General features: G+C 34.5%; 1 pseudogene; it reads right to left on the bottom strand.

Annotated features, from left to right (window-relative positions):
* The window catches only part of LOC118666842, a 156,480-nt pseudogene that overhangs the window by 122,447 nt on the left and 17,978 nt on the right, over positions 1-16,055 (bottom strand).

The raw sequence follows: 16,055 nt of genomic DNA, 5'->3' as shown, positions 1-16,055 counted from the left end.
GTCCATCAAGTGGATAAAGAAGAAGCCCGACATTTACATAATGGAATATTACTTAGCTGTACAGAGAAACCTTACCATTTGTGACAACATGGATGGACCTAGAGGGTATTACACTAAGTGAAATAAGATAGTCAGAGAAAGACAAATACCATATGATTTCACATATATGTGGAATCTAAACAAAAAATTTTTAAAAAAAATTGAAATAGACTCATAGATATATAGAAAACAGGCTAATAGTTGCCAGATGGGAGGGTGCTTGGGGTAGGGGGCTGGGTGAAAAGGGTAAGCAATTAAAAATTAAAAATTGGTAGTTTCAAAAATAGTCACAAGGAGGTAAAGTACAGCATAAGGATTATAGTCAATAATATTATAATAACTGTATGGTGCCGGGTGGGAACTGGAAATATCAGGGGGAGTACTACGTAAAGTATATGATTGTCTACAGTTATGCTGTACACCTGAAACTAATACAAATGAAATGCAAACTCTAATTGAAAATTAAAAGTGATGAAAAAAACAGAAATATTATTAATTTACTAATCTTGCCAAAATAATGCTATTTATTAAAATGCTTTGATCTTAAAAAAACACACACACACACACACACAAAAACACAGATAGTAAAATGGGACAAGTCTTTCGTTAGCAGTACTTACCTTACATGTAAATAAATTTAACTCACCAATCAAAAGACAGAAATTAACAGAACCTGTTTTTATAAAATGATTCAATTATAGGCTATCTATAAAATATTCACTTTAGATCTAAAGATGAAATTAGTTTGAATGAAGTGAAGGTATGGCAAAAATTATTCCAAGCAAATAGTAACCAAAAAAGAGCTGGGGTAGCCAGGCTAGTCAACTCATCAAGAATATATAACAATAATATGCAACAATAAAACAGAGACCTCAAAATAAATGAAGAAAAAATTTAAAGAATTAGTGAAGAAATAGATAGTTTTGTAATAACACTTGGAGACTTCAGTGTCCCACTTCAATATGCATTAAAAGAAACAGAAGATTAATAAGGAGGTAGAGAATTTGAACAATAGTATAAACCAGTTGGACCTACTGACATCCATAGAACATTCCACATAGCAAGAGAAGAGTACACATTTTTCTCAAGTGCAGGTGAAATATTCTCCAGGACAGACCATATAGTAGGCCACAAAAAGGGTCTTAATAAAATTAAAAATTTGACATCATACAAAGTACCTGTCCAGATTAAAAAATAAAATGAAACTAGAAATAGTAATAGAAGGAAACAAGAATATTTACAAATATGTGGAAAATAAACAATACACTCTTAAGCAACCAATGAATCAAAGAAGAAATCACCAGAGAAATTAGATGACATCTTGAGACAAATAAATTAAAACACAACATATAAACATTTGGGGAAGGCGGCAAAAGCAGTTATAAGTGAAATTCAAAACTATAAATGCATGCATTCTAAAAGAGGAATGACCTCAAATCAACACCCCAACTTTATACCATAAGGAATCTTAAAAATAAAAGTACATTAAACACAAATTGGCAGAAGGAAGAAAACCTAGATGAAATGGGCAAATTTCTAGAAATGCATGATGTACCCAAATTTACTAAAAAATAAATAGAAAATCCAAAGAGACCTATAACTAGTAAGAAGATTGAGACAGTAATAAAAACTTCCCCAAAACAACGAAGACTTGGACCATATGACTTTACTGCTGAATTCAGCAAACATTTACAAAAGAATTAACACCAACCCTTCTCACACTCTCCCAAAAAACTAAAGAGGAGGGAGCACTTTCTAACTTATTATATGAGGGCAGCATAGCCATGATACCAAACGCAAAGACACTACAAGGAATATTCACTAATATCCACCACGAATACTGATACTAAAACCTCAACAAGATTCCAATAGAGAATTCAGGAGCATATCAAAAGAATTATACACCAGAACCAAGTGGGATTTATTCTTGAAATGCAATGGTGGTTCAATATATGAAAATCAATAATTATAATACAACACATTAATAAAGTCATAAAACTAAATGGTCATCCCAATTTTTGAAGCAAATGCATTTTTAAAATATTCAACATCTTTTCATGATCAAAAAACAACAACAAAACACTCCACATTCAATAAAACAGGAATAGAAAGGTAACTTCCTCAACATAATAAAGACCACATGTGAAAAGCTCGCAGCTGACTTTATGTTCAATGGCAAAGACTTAATTTTCCCCTAAAGATCAGGAACAAGACGAGGATCTTCAATTTGCCATATCTACTTAACGTAGTACAGGAAGTTCTGATCAGGGCAATATGGAAAAAATAACAATTAAAAAGAAAAGAAATAAAAGGAATCCAAATTAGAAAGGAAGAAGTACAATTTATCTTTGTTAATAGACATCATGGTCTTACATGTAGAAACCCTTAAAGATTTCATAAATAAACCTTTAAAACTAATAAACAAATTCAGCAAAGTTGTGGAGCAAAAAATCCACTAACAAAAATCAGTTGTGTCTCTATATACTGTAAAAGGAAATTAAGAAAACAATCCCATTTACCATACCATCAAAATAAATAACATACTACCAGAGGGGAAGAGGTTGGGTACAGGATGAAGAAAGTAAAGAGAATAAAATACACTGTGACAGGAGACTATACCAGGGGGTGACCACACAATAGAGTGCACAGGTGACATGTTTAATAGAAAGTAAACAAAATAAATAACATACTTAGGAATAAATTAATCCAAGAAGGCAAAAGACTAGTATATTTAAAACTAAACTATTGCTGAAAAAAAATTAAGACACAAATAAAAGGAAAGTCATTCTGTTTTCATAAATTCAAAGACTTCATAATGCTAAGATGACACTACTATCCAAAGCTATCAACAGATTCAATAAAATACCTATCAAACTCCCAGTGGCAATTTCTGCAGAAATTGAAAATGTGTCTTAAATTCATATGAGATCCCAAGGGACCCCAAAACCAAAACACTCTTGAAAAAGAAGAACAAATTTGAAGGACTAATATGTCCTGAGGCAGGAGAACCATGAGTGTATGTAAAAGAGTGTTTATAAAGACCAGAGAATTTAATGAAGAATGTGAAGAAGAGAAAGAATACCAAGTTTGATTAAGGAAAATAAGAAGTTGTAGCATCAATGAATTGTTTTTTAATGGTTGCAAAGGATTGTTGAAGTTGGAATAACATAGGAGGAAGGAGTTATAGTGATATGAGGTGGTGGTCATAGAATGGAATTAGGATTTTGCAGATATTGGTTATGTGAAGGTCTAGAGCAGTGGTTCTCAACCTTCCTAATGCCACGACCCTTTAAAACAGTTCCTCATGTTGTGGTGACCCCCAACCATAAAATTATTTTCGTTGCTGCTTCATAACTGTAATTTTGCTACTGTAAACAATATATAATTATATATGAGTTTTCCGATGGTCTTAGATGACCCCTGTGAAAAGGTCGTTTGACCCCCAAAGGGGTTGCGACCCACAGGTTGAGAACTACTGGTCTAGAGGATGAGAGTGAGATATTGAGGTTGGTTGGAGTGTAAGATTATTGCAGAAGAGGAATTCATAGAATTGGAAACCAGGGCCTGGAAAAGTCACCTCTTTTTTGTTCACCAGTTTATGTTGTTCATTATATTCCACAAATGAGTGAGATCATGTGATATTTATCTTTCTCCGATTGGCTTATTTCACTTAGCATAATGCTCTCCAGGTCCATCCATGCTGTTGCAAAAGGTAACTGTTCCTACTTTTTTATAGCAGCATAGTATTCCACTGTGTAGATGTACCACAGCTTTTTAATTCACTCATCTGATGGTGGGCACTTAGGCTGTTTCCAAATCTTAGAGACTATCCAACCTCATTAGGTAGACAGGAGAGGGTGGGTTGGGGGGCTAAAAGAGCAACCAAAGGACTTGTATGCATGTATATAAGCATAACCCATGGACACAGAGAGTAGGGGTGTGAGGGCATGTGCTGGGGTCGGGAACGGCTGGGGAGAGGTCAATGGGGGGAAAAAGAGGCATATGTAATACTTTTAACAATATAGTATTTAAATTAAAAAAAAGAATCATCTCATTCTGTATTAAAACCTTAAAATAATATTGAAAAGAATTACCATAAGTAAAGGGGGCTCAGACTGTAAAGAAATAAAGAGGTTCATAGATAACATCAATACTGAGAAGTGGTAGATGATAAAATCTTCTGAAAAGGAATAAGATTCAAAGTTGAAGAGGCAAGAGGGAGGAAGAAGGAAAAAGGTCTGGAGCTGCATTATAGAGCCTGGACACTTAACTCACTTCTGGGTCTAGGGTACTCAGGGCTGTGGGAGTAAAAGAGAATCACAACTTCAGAGCCAGACTTCCATCTAAGAACAAAAAGGAGAAAAGAACATGCAGGGAAGAGGTTTGGGAGGAAGGAAGAGAGCGATGGAAGGAGAAAGAGAGAGAGTTTGATATCTAGTCTAAATTTTCTCTTTCATTTCATTCTATATTTTAAAATCTTCATAGTTTTAATGCTATTTGTTCTTAATTTAATCTTATGACTATATTTTAGTTTTGGAAAGAATCATGTAGTAAAATATAACAAGTAAGTTCTTTAATTTAGCCAAAGCCACGGATCCATTGGATGCTACTCAGCTTTAAACGTAAAGAGTTAAATGGGAAGCCTAGATTGTTTCACAAACTTAAGTTTGAAAAATTAATTACATATTTCAAAAGATATTAGTGAATTTGTCAAAGATTATGATATTTTAAAATATATTTCTGTTTTCCACTCAAATCTTAGCAGAAGAGCATTCATTAAATGCATATAAACCACTGCCAAATGACATTGAAGGTGTTCTTCCCTAAGTACCTTCCAATTTACCATGTGCCAATGATGTCTCCATGCATTTATGCCCATCATGTGACAACATGGACTCTTATTACTCCACAAGTAGTTCTAGGGGACGAATAGCCACATTTAGTAACCAGACAGGCCACAGAAACATCTGTTCATGTGGAAATAGTAACACAATTAAAATTTGCAATAACTTTGTTAGTCAGGGAACTTTAAAATTGTATTATGGGAATCAGTGCTTTCCAACACATCATGTTTCTTTTGGTTTTAATTTTCAAGGGTCTACACTTTGGAAGGTCATAAATAATAGTAAGAAGGAGTGGAACAGCATCGATTCACTTTGAGACAGAGGAAAATTAATATAGAAACTATGGGCCAGTCTTCACTAATGAGGAACTGTTACAAAGAACAATATCGATTTTTTAAAATGTATATACAATAAATGTCTTATTTATATATTATTGTATAAAGCTCAGAGAGGCAGTGGAAATCAGAAGGGAATGAATTTTTTTTTGCACACAATTTTAGTCTCTAAATTATGAGACCCCAAAATAAAACCAATGAGTCAGCATCACAAGAAATGAAGTGGGAGTGGGCAATAATCCTTCCCTCAGTAAAAGTGGTAAAGTTCTGCAGAAGCATTAACTTGACAAATTGAGCCTTTTCTGGAAATATAACTGTTACATTCATTTCAACTTTAAGAAATTCCTGAAAGTGATACTTATTTGTCTGTCTTGTTAGGTGTCTGCTTTTGAAGTGAGGGTAGCAATTAGATGCATAATCTTTTAACTATTTTTTGTAAACTGATTCTTAATTTCCAACCTGGCAAGGTATACTTGCTGCTCTGTTGGATATCAAAGGACACTTTGGCTAGTCTATCACCTCCATGCTCAATATTCTCATTTCCTTCTACTAAATATCTTCTTGCACTATTTCTTTCTCTCCCTAAGGTACTCACAGCTTTGGTCTTTGAAATCAGATAATTAATTCATTTTTCCACCAATTAAATAGTTTTGTTTCCTTTCCTATATGCCCTTTTATAATACATAATTGCTACATTATAACAAATAATTTTAATGATTTTATTCTCTTGTATATTTTTCATGTGTGTTTATACCAATACTGGACATTTTAGTATTTTATTTTCTAGGGACTACTTTGCCCAATTAATGTAAAAGGGGTTCTTGAAACAGCTAGATTATGAGTTCACATTTTTTAGTGCTCTTGGTGCAAAGAATACAACAAAATTTGAGGTAGTGTGAGTTTTATTTTATTTTATTTATTTTTTAAAATCTACTTTTATTGATTTCAGAAAGGAGGGGAGAGAGAGAGACAGAAATATTAATGATGAGAGAGAATGATTGATTGGCTGCCTTCTTCACATCCCCTACTGGGAATGAGCCCACAACCTGGACATGTGCCCTGACCGGGAACTGAACCATGACCTCCTGGTTCATAGGTCGATACTCAACCACTGAGCAACACCTGCCAGGCTGGTGTGAATTTTAAAATGACTTTTGATGTAAATGTAGCTGAAGACAGCTACTAGTTAAATAATTTACTTTAAGAATAGTTGTTCTACTATCTCAAAGAAAAATTTATTGCATGGGTGGGACAGTCACTGTAATTATATATCAGTTAGGATTGTAGCTACAACTAACAGAAACCCCAATAAAGAGTCAAGTAAAGAACGGAGGAAATAGTTAATTTCCTCATATAACAAAAATGTCCAAAGGGAGGCAACCAAGGTTGATGCAAGCATCCAGCAATGTCATTGACCCACACTCCTTCCACTTCTTGATGTGAGAGTCTTCATACTCATGATTGTCAGGTGTGGGCCTCATTGTCACATTACAGGCAAAAACAAACAAACAAACAAAAGCAAACAAATAAAATCATGGAAGACTAAAGGGACAAAAAAGCTTTCTCTTTGAGGGACAGGGGCTTTGGCTGCATATCATGGTCCCAGAAATGCATCACTAATCATCCTTAGCTGAATTTGGGCTGGAAAAGTGAGTATTTTCACTTTCCAGACTCCTCCATCAATAAAGACAATAAAAAAGTGGCTTGCTCATAGTTTCTGACCAGTTAACTAATAGTTCCCTTCAGTATATGGCAGGTCCACCAAAAATTAATGTTCCCTTCCATCTGTAGGGCTATTACATGGAAATTGCTGTCCAGACACAGACTACATATTGTTGCTTGTTCCCACACTGCTTTCTGCATTCAGGAGCGCCCATGTGTCTTGTTTTCATCAATAGAATGCAAGCAATGATGAGTGTCACTTCCAGGCCAGTGTTTTGTGAATGATAGATTTATTTGTGTCTCCTCAAAATTGATATGTTGAGAACCAACCCATAATGTGATGGTATTTGGAGGTGGGAACACTGAGAGGTGATTAGGTCATGGGAAAAGAAATTTAACAACCATATCATTTACAATGGGATCCAAAAGTATAAAATACTTAGAAACAAACTATCCAAGTGCAGGCAAGTCTTGAACACTAAAGAATTTAAAAGTGGAGAGCTATGCCATATTAATGAATCAGAAAACTCAATATTGTTAAGATGCTAATTATTGATATAAATTGATCAGCTACTTGCAAAATTTATATATAAATGAAAATGACTTATAATAGTGAAAGCAATGTTGCAATATTGGAAAACTTACACTGACAGTTCGCTGAAGTGAGTGTTAATTCCGTAAAGGCAGAAAATAAATAAATAAAACATAACAGATTATCTAAAAATATCCATTCATACATAATCAATTTATTTTCAACAAACAATGCTATACCAATTCAAAAGAGAAAGAAATATCTTTTCAATGAATTATTTTAAAGCAACTGGATACCCATATGAAAACAAATGAAGCTCTACCTTTATTTCACAATATACACAAAAATTAAGTTGAGGTAAGTCATAGACTAAATGTAAAAACTAAAAGTATCAGGCTTCTATAAAAATACACAGGAGGTTATTTCCATAATCTTAGGTTAAACAAAAAATATTTTTGGTTAGATACAAAGAGCACAAATGAAAACCAAATAAATTGGTTAGTTGATAATTGATCAATTTAGTATCAACAGAATTAAAACTTGGGATCATCAAAAGACACCATTAAACGTGAATAGTAGAGTTACAGATTGGGAGACAATATTCTCAATGCATCTATCTGGCAAAGGTGTTGTATCCAGGATATATATACAACTCAATAATTAAACAGACTATTTTTTAATGAGAAAAAGATTTAATAAGATACTTTGCAAAGGAAGATAATTAAATAGCCATTAAGAAGAAGAAAAGCATTCAAGATTATTAGACATTAGGGAAGGATAAATTACTAGTATATATAATTCCTCACTTACTAGAATGACTAAACTGGAAATAATCCAAATGTAATTCAACATAATAATAAAAAAGAAAATTTGTTTATTCTACAAGGAATAGTATTTAGTGGTAAAAATTAATGACCAATTGATACATAAAACTATATATATATATACATCTTTAAAACATTACACAGAGTAAAATCAAAGCAATTGAAACTATATGATTCCACTTATGTGACGTTCTAGAATAGGCAAACCTAATCTATTGTGGTCAAAATAAGAAAGGTGGTTGCTTACAGGTGAGGAAAGGAATACAAGAGAACTTTCTGAAATGATGACATTATTTGTCTTGAAAGCAGGGTGGATATACAAGTTTATATATTTGTAATTAAGTTTTATTAATTTCATGATACATGATTCAACATTAATGATGATATGGATGAAAAACTACAATGAGAAACATCTTTACTCAGTTAATTGAAAAAAATCTGAAAGCTTGACAACATATACTTCAGTTAAGGCACTGGATAACAGATACTTATGTATATTGGTGCTGAGAATATAAATGCATGTTGATATAATGCCCTATGGTGAAAAATTTGGAAATACTTGGAAAGCAATCACACATATTTACCCTTTGATGCAGTATTCCTACTTCTTATATTCTACTCCAAAGATATGCTGCAAAACACAAAATGACCAAGTTTACCCATTGTGCATTATTTTGAACAGTAAAAAATAGATACAGCCTAAAGCTACAAATAAACTGTTGTAAATCATAATTGATTTACACAAGAACACTATGAAAACTCTTCTTAGCCTTTCCTCAAAAAGGGGGAACTATTAATCTGAATAATAGCACAAAGGAGAGGGAAATAACCAAACTTTGGTGATAGCTGGGAAAAGAATGGTTGTTATACTAAGCAACCACTATATGTTCCTTCATAACAAAACTTATTCTTTTAAATTAAAGAATGTTTCCAAACCATATTGAAAAAATATATGTTTAAAGTTTTCATTATTAAAAATAAGTGAACTAAAGGGGTAATTCAAGATCTAAGAAGAAAAAAAGATATTCACCATTATATTATGAGAAAAAATAAAAGTAATAACACAAAAGAGAAAACAGCGATTTTCATATGTAACTCTAGGAGCTACTCTAAAAATTAGTGAAACATCTATTACAAGTCTAAAAGAGAGCAAAGCCAACAGGCTGAGAGAATGAGTATAGAGAGAATTAAAATCATAAGAGAATAATATTTATGAGAGTGGTGGATATATTTGAAAGTCTTAATAAATTACTTGGTTTTCAAAAATGTAAGGTCATCAAAATTTTATTCAAGAAATTGAAAACTTGAATAAATTTAAAATTCTTCAAAGAATGTCCTCTAAAACACAGTTTTTTCAGTTAGTGTAGTCAATGATTACTTTCAAATTAAACTTGTAGTTTTAAGGAACAGAGTACAAAGAATAAGATGAAACTATTCATAACCCAACCTAGCACAGAAAAGAAACTATACTAATTTAATTTATGAATGTGGCTGTTAAAATCCCAAATAACACAAGTAGCTGAAATCCAGCCATATGTTTATTAAATAATAATCCAACATGATCAAATAGGGTTTAATCCCAGAATTACAAGTATAACTTCTTTCTTCTTTCTATATTTTCTCCTGTGTTCCTCAAAATATCCCCATGGAATATATTGGTGAAAGAAGCACTAGAATTTTAAAAAATCACTCAACAGGCAGTTCTCTATAGGCCATAAAATCTGGTAGAAAAGGATTGCAGCTGTAATGGATTGGAATTGGAGATCTTTGAAGTAGCTCAGCCTAGAGGCAGACCCTAATCAAAGAAGCAAAGTGGGTATGGATAAGCAAAAGAATAGGTATATTCATCATATCCTGAAGAAATTTTCAAAATGCAAATATCTCTAATTATCCTATACTAATAAAAGACAAACATGCAAATTGACTGTACTTTCACTACGCCTTAAGCCACACCCAGCAGCCAATCAGAGAGACTATATGCAAATTAACCCAACCAATATGGTGGCCGGCAGCCACGGAGCTGGAGCGAGCAGGAGGCTTGCTTGCTCCAGTGATGGAGGAAGCCAAGCTTCCCCGCCTGACATGGCCTGGCTCTGAGCTCCACTGAAAGCAACAAAGTTTCAATTATAGAAGGTAAACAAACCCCAGATACCTGCTTTCAGCCAGCCAAGGCCACAAAGCTGGAGTGAGCAGAAGTGGGTTGACCCTGGCGATGGAGGAAGCCAAGCTTTCTGCAGGCCTCTGCTAAAGGCAACAAAGTTTCAATTATAGAAGGTAAATAAATCCCAGAATTAAAAAAAAAAAAAGAAAAAGAAAAAAAGGAGAGGCTGGGAGCTTACGTCGCCAGGGTGCTTGACCAACCTGAAAATGGCCCTCAGCCCCTCACCCAGACTGGCCAGGCACCCCAGTGGGCCCCCCGACCCTAAAGGGGGTGTGGCCAGCCTGAAAACAGCCATAAGCCCCTCACCCAGGCTGGCCAAACCTCCATGGGGTAAGGGTCCCCACTGGGGTGGACATCCTCCGAGGGTTCCCACACTGCAAGAGGGCATAGGGCGGGCTGAGGGACCCCCCGAGTGCACAAATTTTTGTGCACCGGCCTCTAGTACAGTAATAAAAGTAAAAACAACAAGAAACTCACTAAGGAGCTACTTGATATGCAACCCAAAATTTCTCAAAGACATTTGATCAGAGAGGCCTCTGAACTACTTATTTAGTTATGATCCTATAGCCTACTCCCAGACCTGGTTCAGTTCACAAATGCAGGGTCTCTTGAAAAGCGGGAGGCTCACCACACTTCATGACAGATTCTCTTAATCAGTACAAGATACAGTATGAATATTCCTGTTAACCTTTCTAAAGCAATGTGAAACCATTAACTTTCACCCCAGTACCTGGGGAAAGAAAAAAAGTGTTGGTAATGAGTGGGGTGAGATTAGTGGATACTTATACTAACTTAACCAACACTATTTTCTTTGGATTCATAAATGCATGACAGCCAATTCCATAACTGTCAGAATTTATTCCATTATCAGAATAGAAATAAATAAAATTTCAGGTGAGAAGTGCATTTTGGAGAGTGATTACAGTTTTTGGACAGGTTTAAGCCTTGGACTAATGAGAGGGCATGGTCCCCTTGTGACAAAGCCATGTGCAGGTCCCAGCTTGGAGGGCAAAGCCCTCCCAGCACAATTATAGCCAAAGCCTATGGTTGTAAGCTTGACCTTATGGTCCGAACCTGTGGTCCCAGGTGGCTGAGTGATATGGGTTGTAGGAGATGCAGAAAGTGCTGCCAAAACAAAGCTTGATAGAGTTCTCGGATGCATGTAATTAAGTAGATTTGAAACACGTGAGAACATTGTAAACATCTTGACCACACCCTTGCTTTGCCTCCTGGGATCCGACTATAATATAAAGACTCAGCTTGCAGGCTGTGGCACTGTCTCTCCATCCGAGAACAGTGTCCCAATTGGCCCCAACTCTATTCTCTGATCTGTCTTCTTTAATCCTTCACCGCCCCTCCTCAGGTTCACCCCTGACCATGCTGGACGCGGTTCAATGGAGTTTTTGGCAAAGACTATTTTTAGGAGGCCTAATGTACCCCAAAATATATCATGAATATTATTCAAGTTCTTGCATAAATAGATGGAATGGATGCCTTGAACAACTGAAAGAATTCCCACATTGACTGCCTGACTCATGGAATAAGGGATATTGTAGTACAAAAAATAGTGGACCTATACTTCTAAATAAGATTAGTTTAGTATGTTTTATCAATACATAAAAACTGTTATATTTTAAAAGTAATATTTATAAAGACACCATGGAAACCATGATAATTTATTTAACTAAAATTCCACAAAGGAAGAGCCCTTATTATCTGGGCTGATAATTGCTAACCATTTATTGCCCTTGGAGGAATTTACTGATGCTGAGGTTGGGTAAGAATACACTTGGCTTGGGTAAAGGCACCAAATGTAGAAGAGAGAAACCAGTAGACTTTTGACAGATGTGATGTATTGGAAACTGAAAGATTTCCAAACAAATGACAAGTTTGCACCATGAGATGTTAGCTAGGTTCTTTGTGCAAGACAGTAAGGAGCAGCCAAGAAATTTATACATGGCAAACTAAAATCCCATTAAGTGTACAGGATACAAGTCTTGCTAGGGGAGGAAAGCCTGACATAAATACAGAGTTTCACAAGATACTTGCCAGATTTTGAAGCTGTTTGGGGTAGGAATTAAAGCACTAAGCTCAAATTTTCCAAGGAACAGAACTGCTTCTTATGTAAATTTTAGGGCTGAGAAAATGAGGTTAACCGCTACTCAGTCAAAAGCCAAAGAGGACCAAATCTGAGGAACAGGAATGAACAAGAATTGGACTAAATTTTACTAAACACAGCAGAAGACAGGATGAGTAACTCTATAGATGAGTTAATTTAAAATGTCCAAAACACAAAAATTAGAAAAAATAGAAATAAAAAGACATACATATCTGGAGTATCAGAAGGAGAGTAAGAATGAGACAGAGCAATATTAGAAGAGATAATTTTTTAAAAAATTGAAAAACTGATGAAATATATAAACTCACAAATCAAAAGGCGGAGGAAACAGAGAAGGACCAATAAAAAGAAAATCACACCATAGTTAAACTACTGAAACCAAATCCCAGTCTAAAACAGCTAAAGAAGAAAAGACATCAATAGAGTTGCAATGGATATGTTAGGCTGCTTTTACAGCAGAAACTATAGAAGCCAGAAGACATTAGAACAATATATTTTTAACTTTATTTTTATTGTGGACACTATCACAGACGCCCCCATTTTCACTTCTCAGTCCACTTTCACCCAGGCCTTTTTTATACACTCATCTACGATGGGCACTCGGTACGTTTCCAGATCTTGGTTATTGTAAATAATACTGCTATGAACATGGAGGTGCTTATATTGTTTCTGATATGTGTTTCAGGATTCGTAGGATATATTACCAGAAGTGAGATTGCTTGGTCAAAAAGCAGTTACATTCTTAATTTTTTGAAGAAACTCCATACTGTTTTTGACAATGGCTGCACCAGTCGACATTTCCACCAACAGTGCACTTGGGTTGCATTTTCTGCACATTCTCAATAGTGCTTGCTGTTTGTTGATTCATTGATGGTGCCCATTCTAGCAGGTGTGAGATAACATCTCATTGTGGTTTTCATTTGAATCAGTCTGATGATTCGTGATGTTGAGCACCTTTTCCTATGCCTATTGGCCATCTGTATGTCCTCTTTGGAGAAATATCTATTTAGGTCCTTTGCTAATTTTTTAATCAGATTGTTGGTCTCCCTGGTGTTGAGTTGTGTGAAGACTTCATGTATTTTGGAAATTAACCCCTTATCAGATGTACCAATTGTAAATATGTTCTACAATACAGTGGGTTCCCTTTTCATTTTGTTGATGGTTTATTTTGTTGTGCAGAAGCTTTTCAGTTGAATGTAGTTCCATTTGTTTATTTTTCTTTTGTTTCTCTTGTCCTAGGAGTATATCTGCCAAAATATAGCTATGAGAGATCTTACAGATTTTACTGCCTATAGTTTCTTCTAGAATTTTTATGGTTTCACTATTTACATTTAAGTCTTTTATCCCTTTGAGTTTATTCTTATGTATGGTGTAAGTGGTAGTCTAGTTTCATTTTTCTTGCATGTACCTTTAAAAAAGGCATTTGATGAAATTCATACCCATTATGATAAAAACTCTTATAGAGGGAACATATCCCAACATACTAAAGTCCATATATAAGACACCACAGCCAACATCACACTCAATGGGCAAACTCTAAAAGTGTTTCCCTAAGATTAGGAACAAGAAAGGAATGTCTGCTTTCATCGCTCTTATTCAACATAGTACTGGAAGTCCTAGCCACAGTGATCAGACAAAAAGAGGAAATAAATGGATCCAAATTGGAAAGGAGGAAATAAAACTGGCATTATTCACAGAAGATATTATATTATACATAGAAAATTCTAAAGCCTCCACCAAAAACTGCTAGATCTAATAAATGAATTTGGCAAAGTAGCAGAATACAAAATTAATATTCAGAAATCATTGGCATTTTTATACATCAATAATCAACTATCGAAAACAGAAACTAAGAAAACAATCCCATTTACTATTGCAACAAAAAATAAGTTACCTAGGAATAAATTTAACCAAAGACGTAAAAGAACTGTACTCAGAAAACTATAAGGCATTGAACAAAGAAACCGAGGAAGACACCAAATAAGTGGAAGCATATATCCTGTTCAATGATTGGAAGGAAGAATTAACATCATTGAAATGTCCATACAATCCAAAATAATCTATAGATTCAGCACATTTCCTATTAAAATACAAAAAGCATATTTCACAGATCTAGAAAAAATATTCCAAAAATTACGTGGAACCAAAAAAATACTCCGAATAGCCTCAGCAATCTTGAGAGTGAATAACAAAGTTTCACAATACCTGATATAAAACTATGCTACAAAGCCATTGTAATCAAAACAGCCTGGTACTGACATGAGAACATGCATATAAATGGAACAGAACAGAGAGCTCAGAAATAAACCCACATCTTTATGGTCAGTAAATAGTTGACAAAGGAGGCAAGAGCATACAATGGAGTAAAGGCATTCTCTCCCATAAATGGTGTTGTGAAAAACAACAACAAACAAACACAAAACTTAAATGGTGCTGCAAAAATAGGACAATATCTTTAAATAGCAAAAGGTATATGCTGACCTAGAATTCTATACCCACTGAAATAAGCTTCCAAAATGAAAATGGAACAAAGCTGTTCCAAAACAAACAGGAATGGATTAGGCTTTATTTCTAGCAGACCCTCACTATAGGATATACTTAAAGAAATTCTTGAAGTTAAGAGCAAATAGTCCCAGATGATAGCATAAACTGAAGAATCAGAGAGGTGCAACATTTGGTGCTCTTTTTAATGTGAAATATTTGCTGATTTAAAAGCAACAGCTGAGAGGCTAAAGAGCTTAGGAGAAAATTGTGCTTGGATTGTATATAAATGACCAAAAGGAGTAATGCCTTCATGCTTTCAATGGGGGCCTAAAAGGCAATCCTTAAACGTAAAGATAAACTTAAAATAGATCTCCCCCCCCCCAAAAAAAATAACAAAACAAAAAAACTAAAACCAGCATTTGGAATCAAATAAATTCTTATTTGCTTTAAAGTGATCTGCATATATATGAAATGCCTACTAGAAACAAAACTATGTCCTCTCTGAAGAAATATATTATTTCCAAAGTCTCAAATCATATTTTTAAAGTTTCATTAATAATCCCTGGATCAGAGAAAGACAACTAGGCAAAAAACAAAAAGAAAATAACAAATTATGAACTAAATAGGTGGAATTAGTAATAGATTACACATAGCCAAAACAATATGGTGGTTTATATTATAAATGAGAAGAAACTATCCAAACTGAAACAGAGACACAAAGCAATAGGAATAAAAGAACATATGATAACATTTTTTAAACATACATGAAATCACAGTCCTAGAAATGGGAAGTAAAGGAATAGGAAATAATCAATATCTGAAGAGATAATGGCCAAGAATATTACAAAACTGACAAAAGATATCCATAGCTTCAAGGACCACTACAAATCACAAATGGAATAAAACAAAAATAATATCTATACTTATCACATTAACATGTCAAAAACACAGACATAGAGCCCAGGCCAGGTGCTCAGTTGGTTGGAACATTGTGCCATACACCAAAATGTTGCAGGTTTGATTCCCAGTCCCAGTCAGGGCACATACTTAGGTGG

This window comes from Myotis myotis, unplaced genomic scaffold, assembly GCF_014108235.1.
Source record: "Myotis myotis isolate mMyoMyo1 unplaced genomic scaffold, mMyoMyo1.p scaffold_m19_p_1, whole genome shotgun sequence".
NCBI classification, from domain to species: domain Eukaryota; kingdom Metazoa; phylum Chordata; class Mammalia; order Chiroptera; family Vespertilionidae; genus Myotis; species Myotis myotis.
The sequence above is the reverse complement of the archived record's forward strand: the minus strand, read 5'-3'. Positions and strand labels throughout refer to the sequence as shown.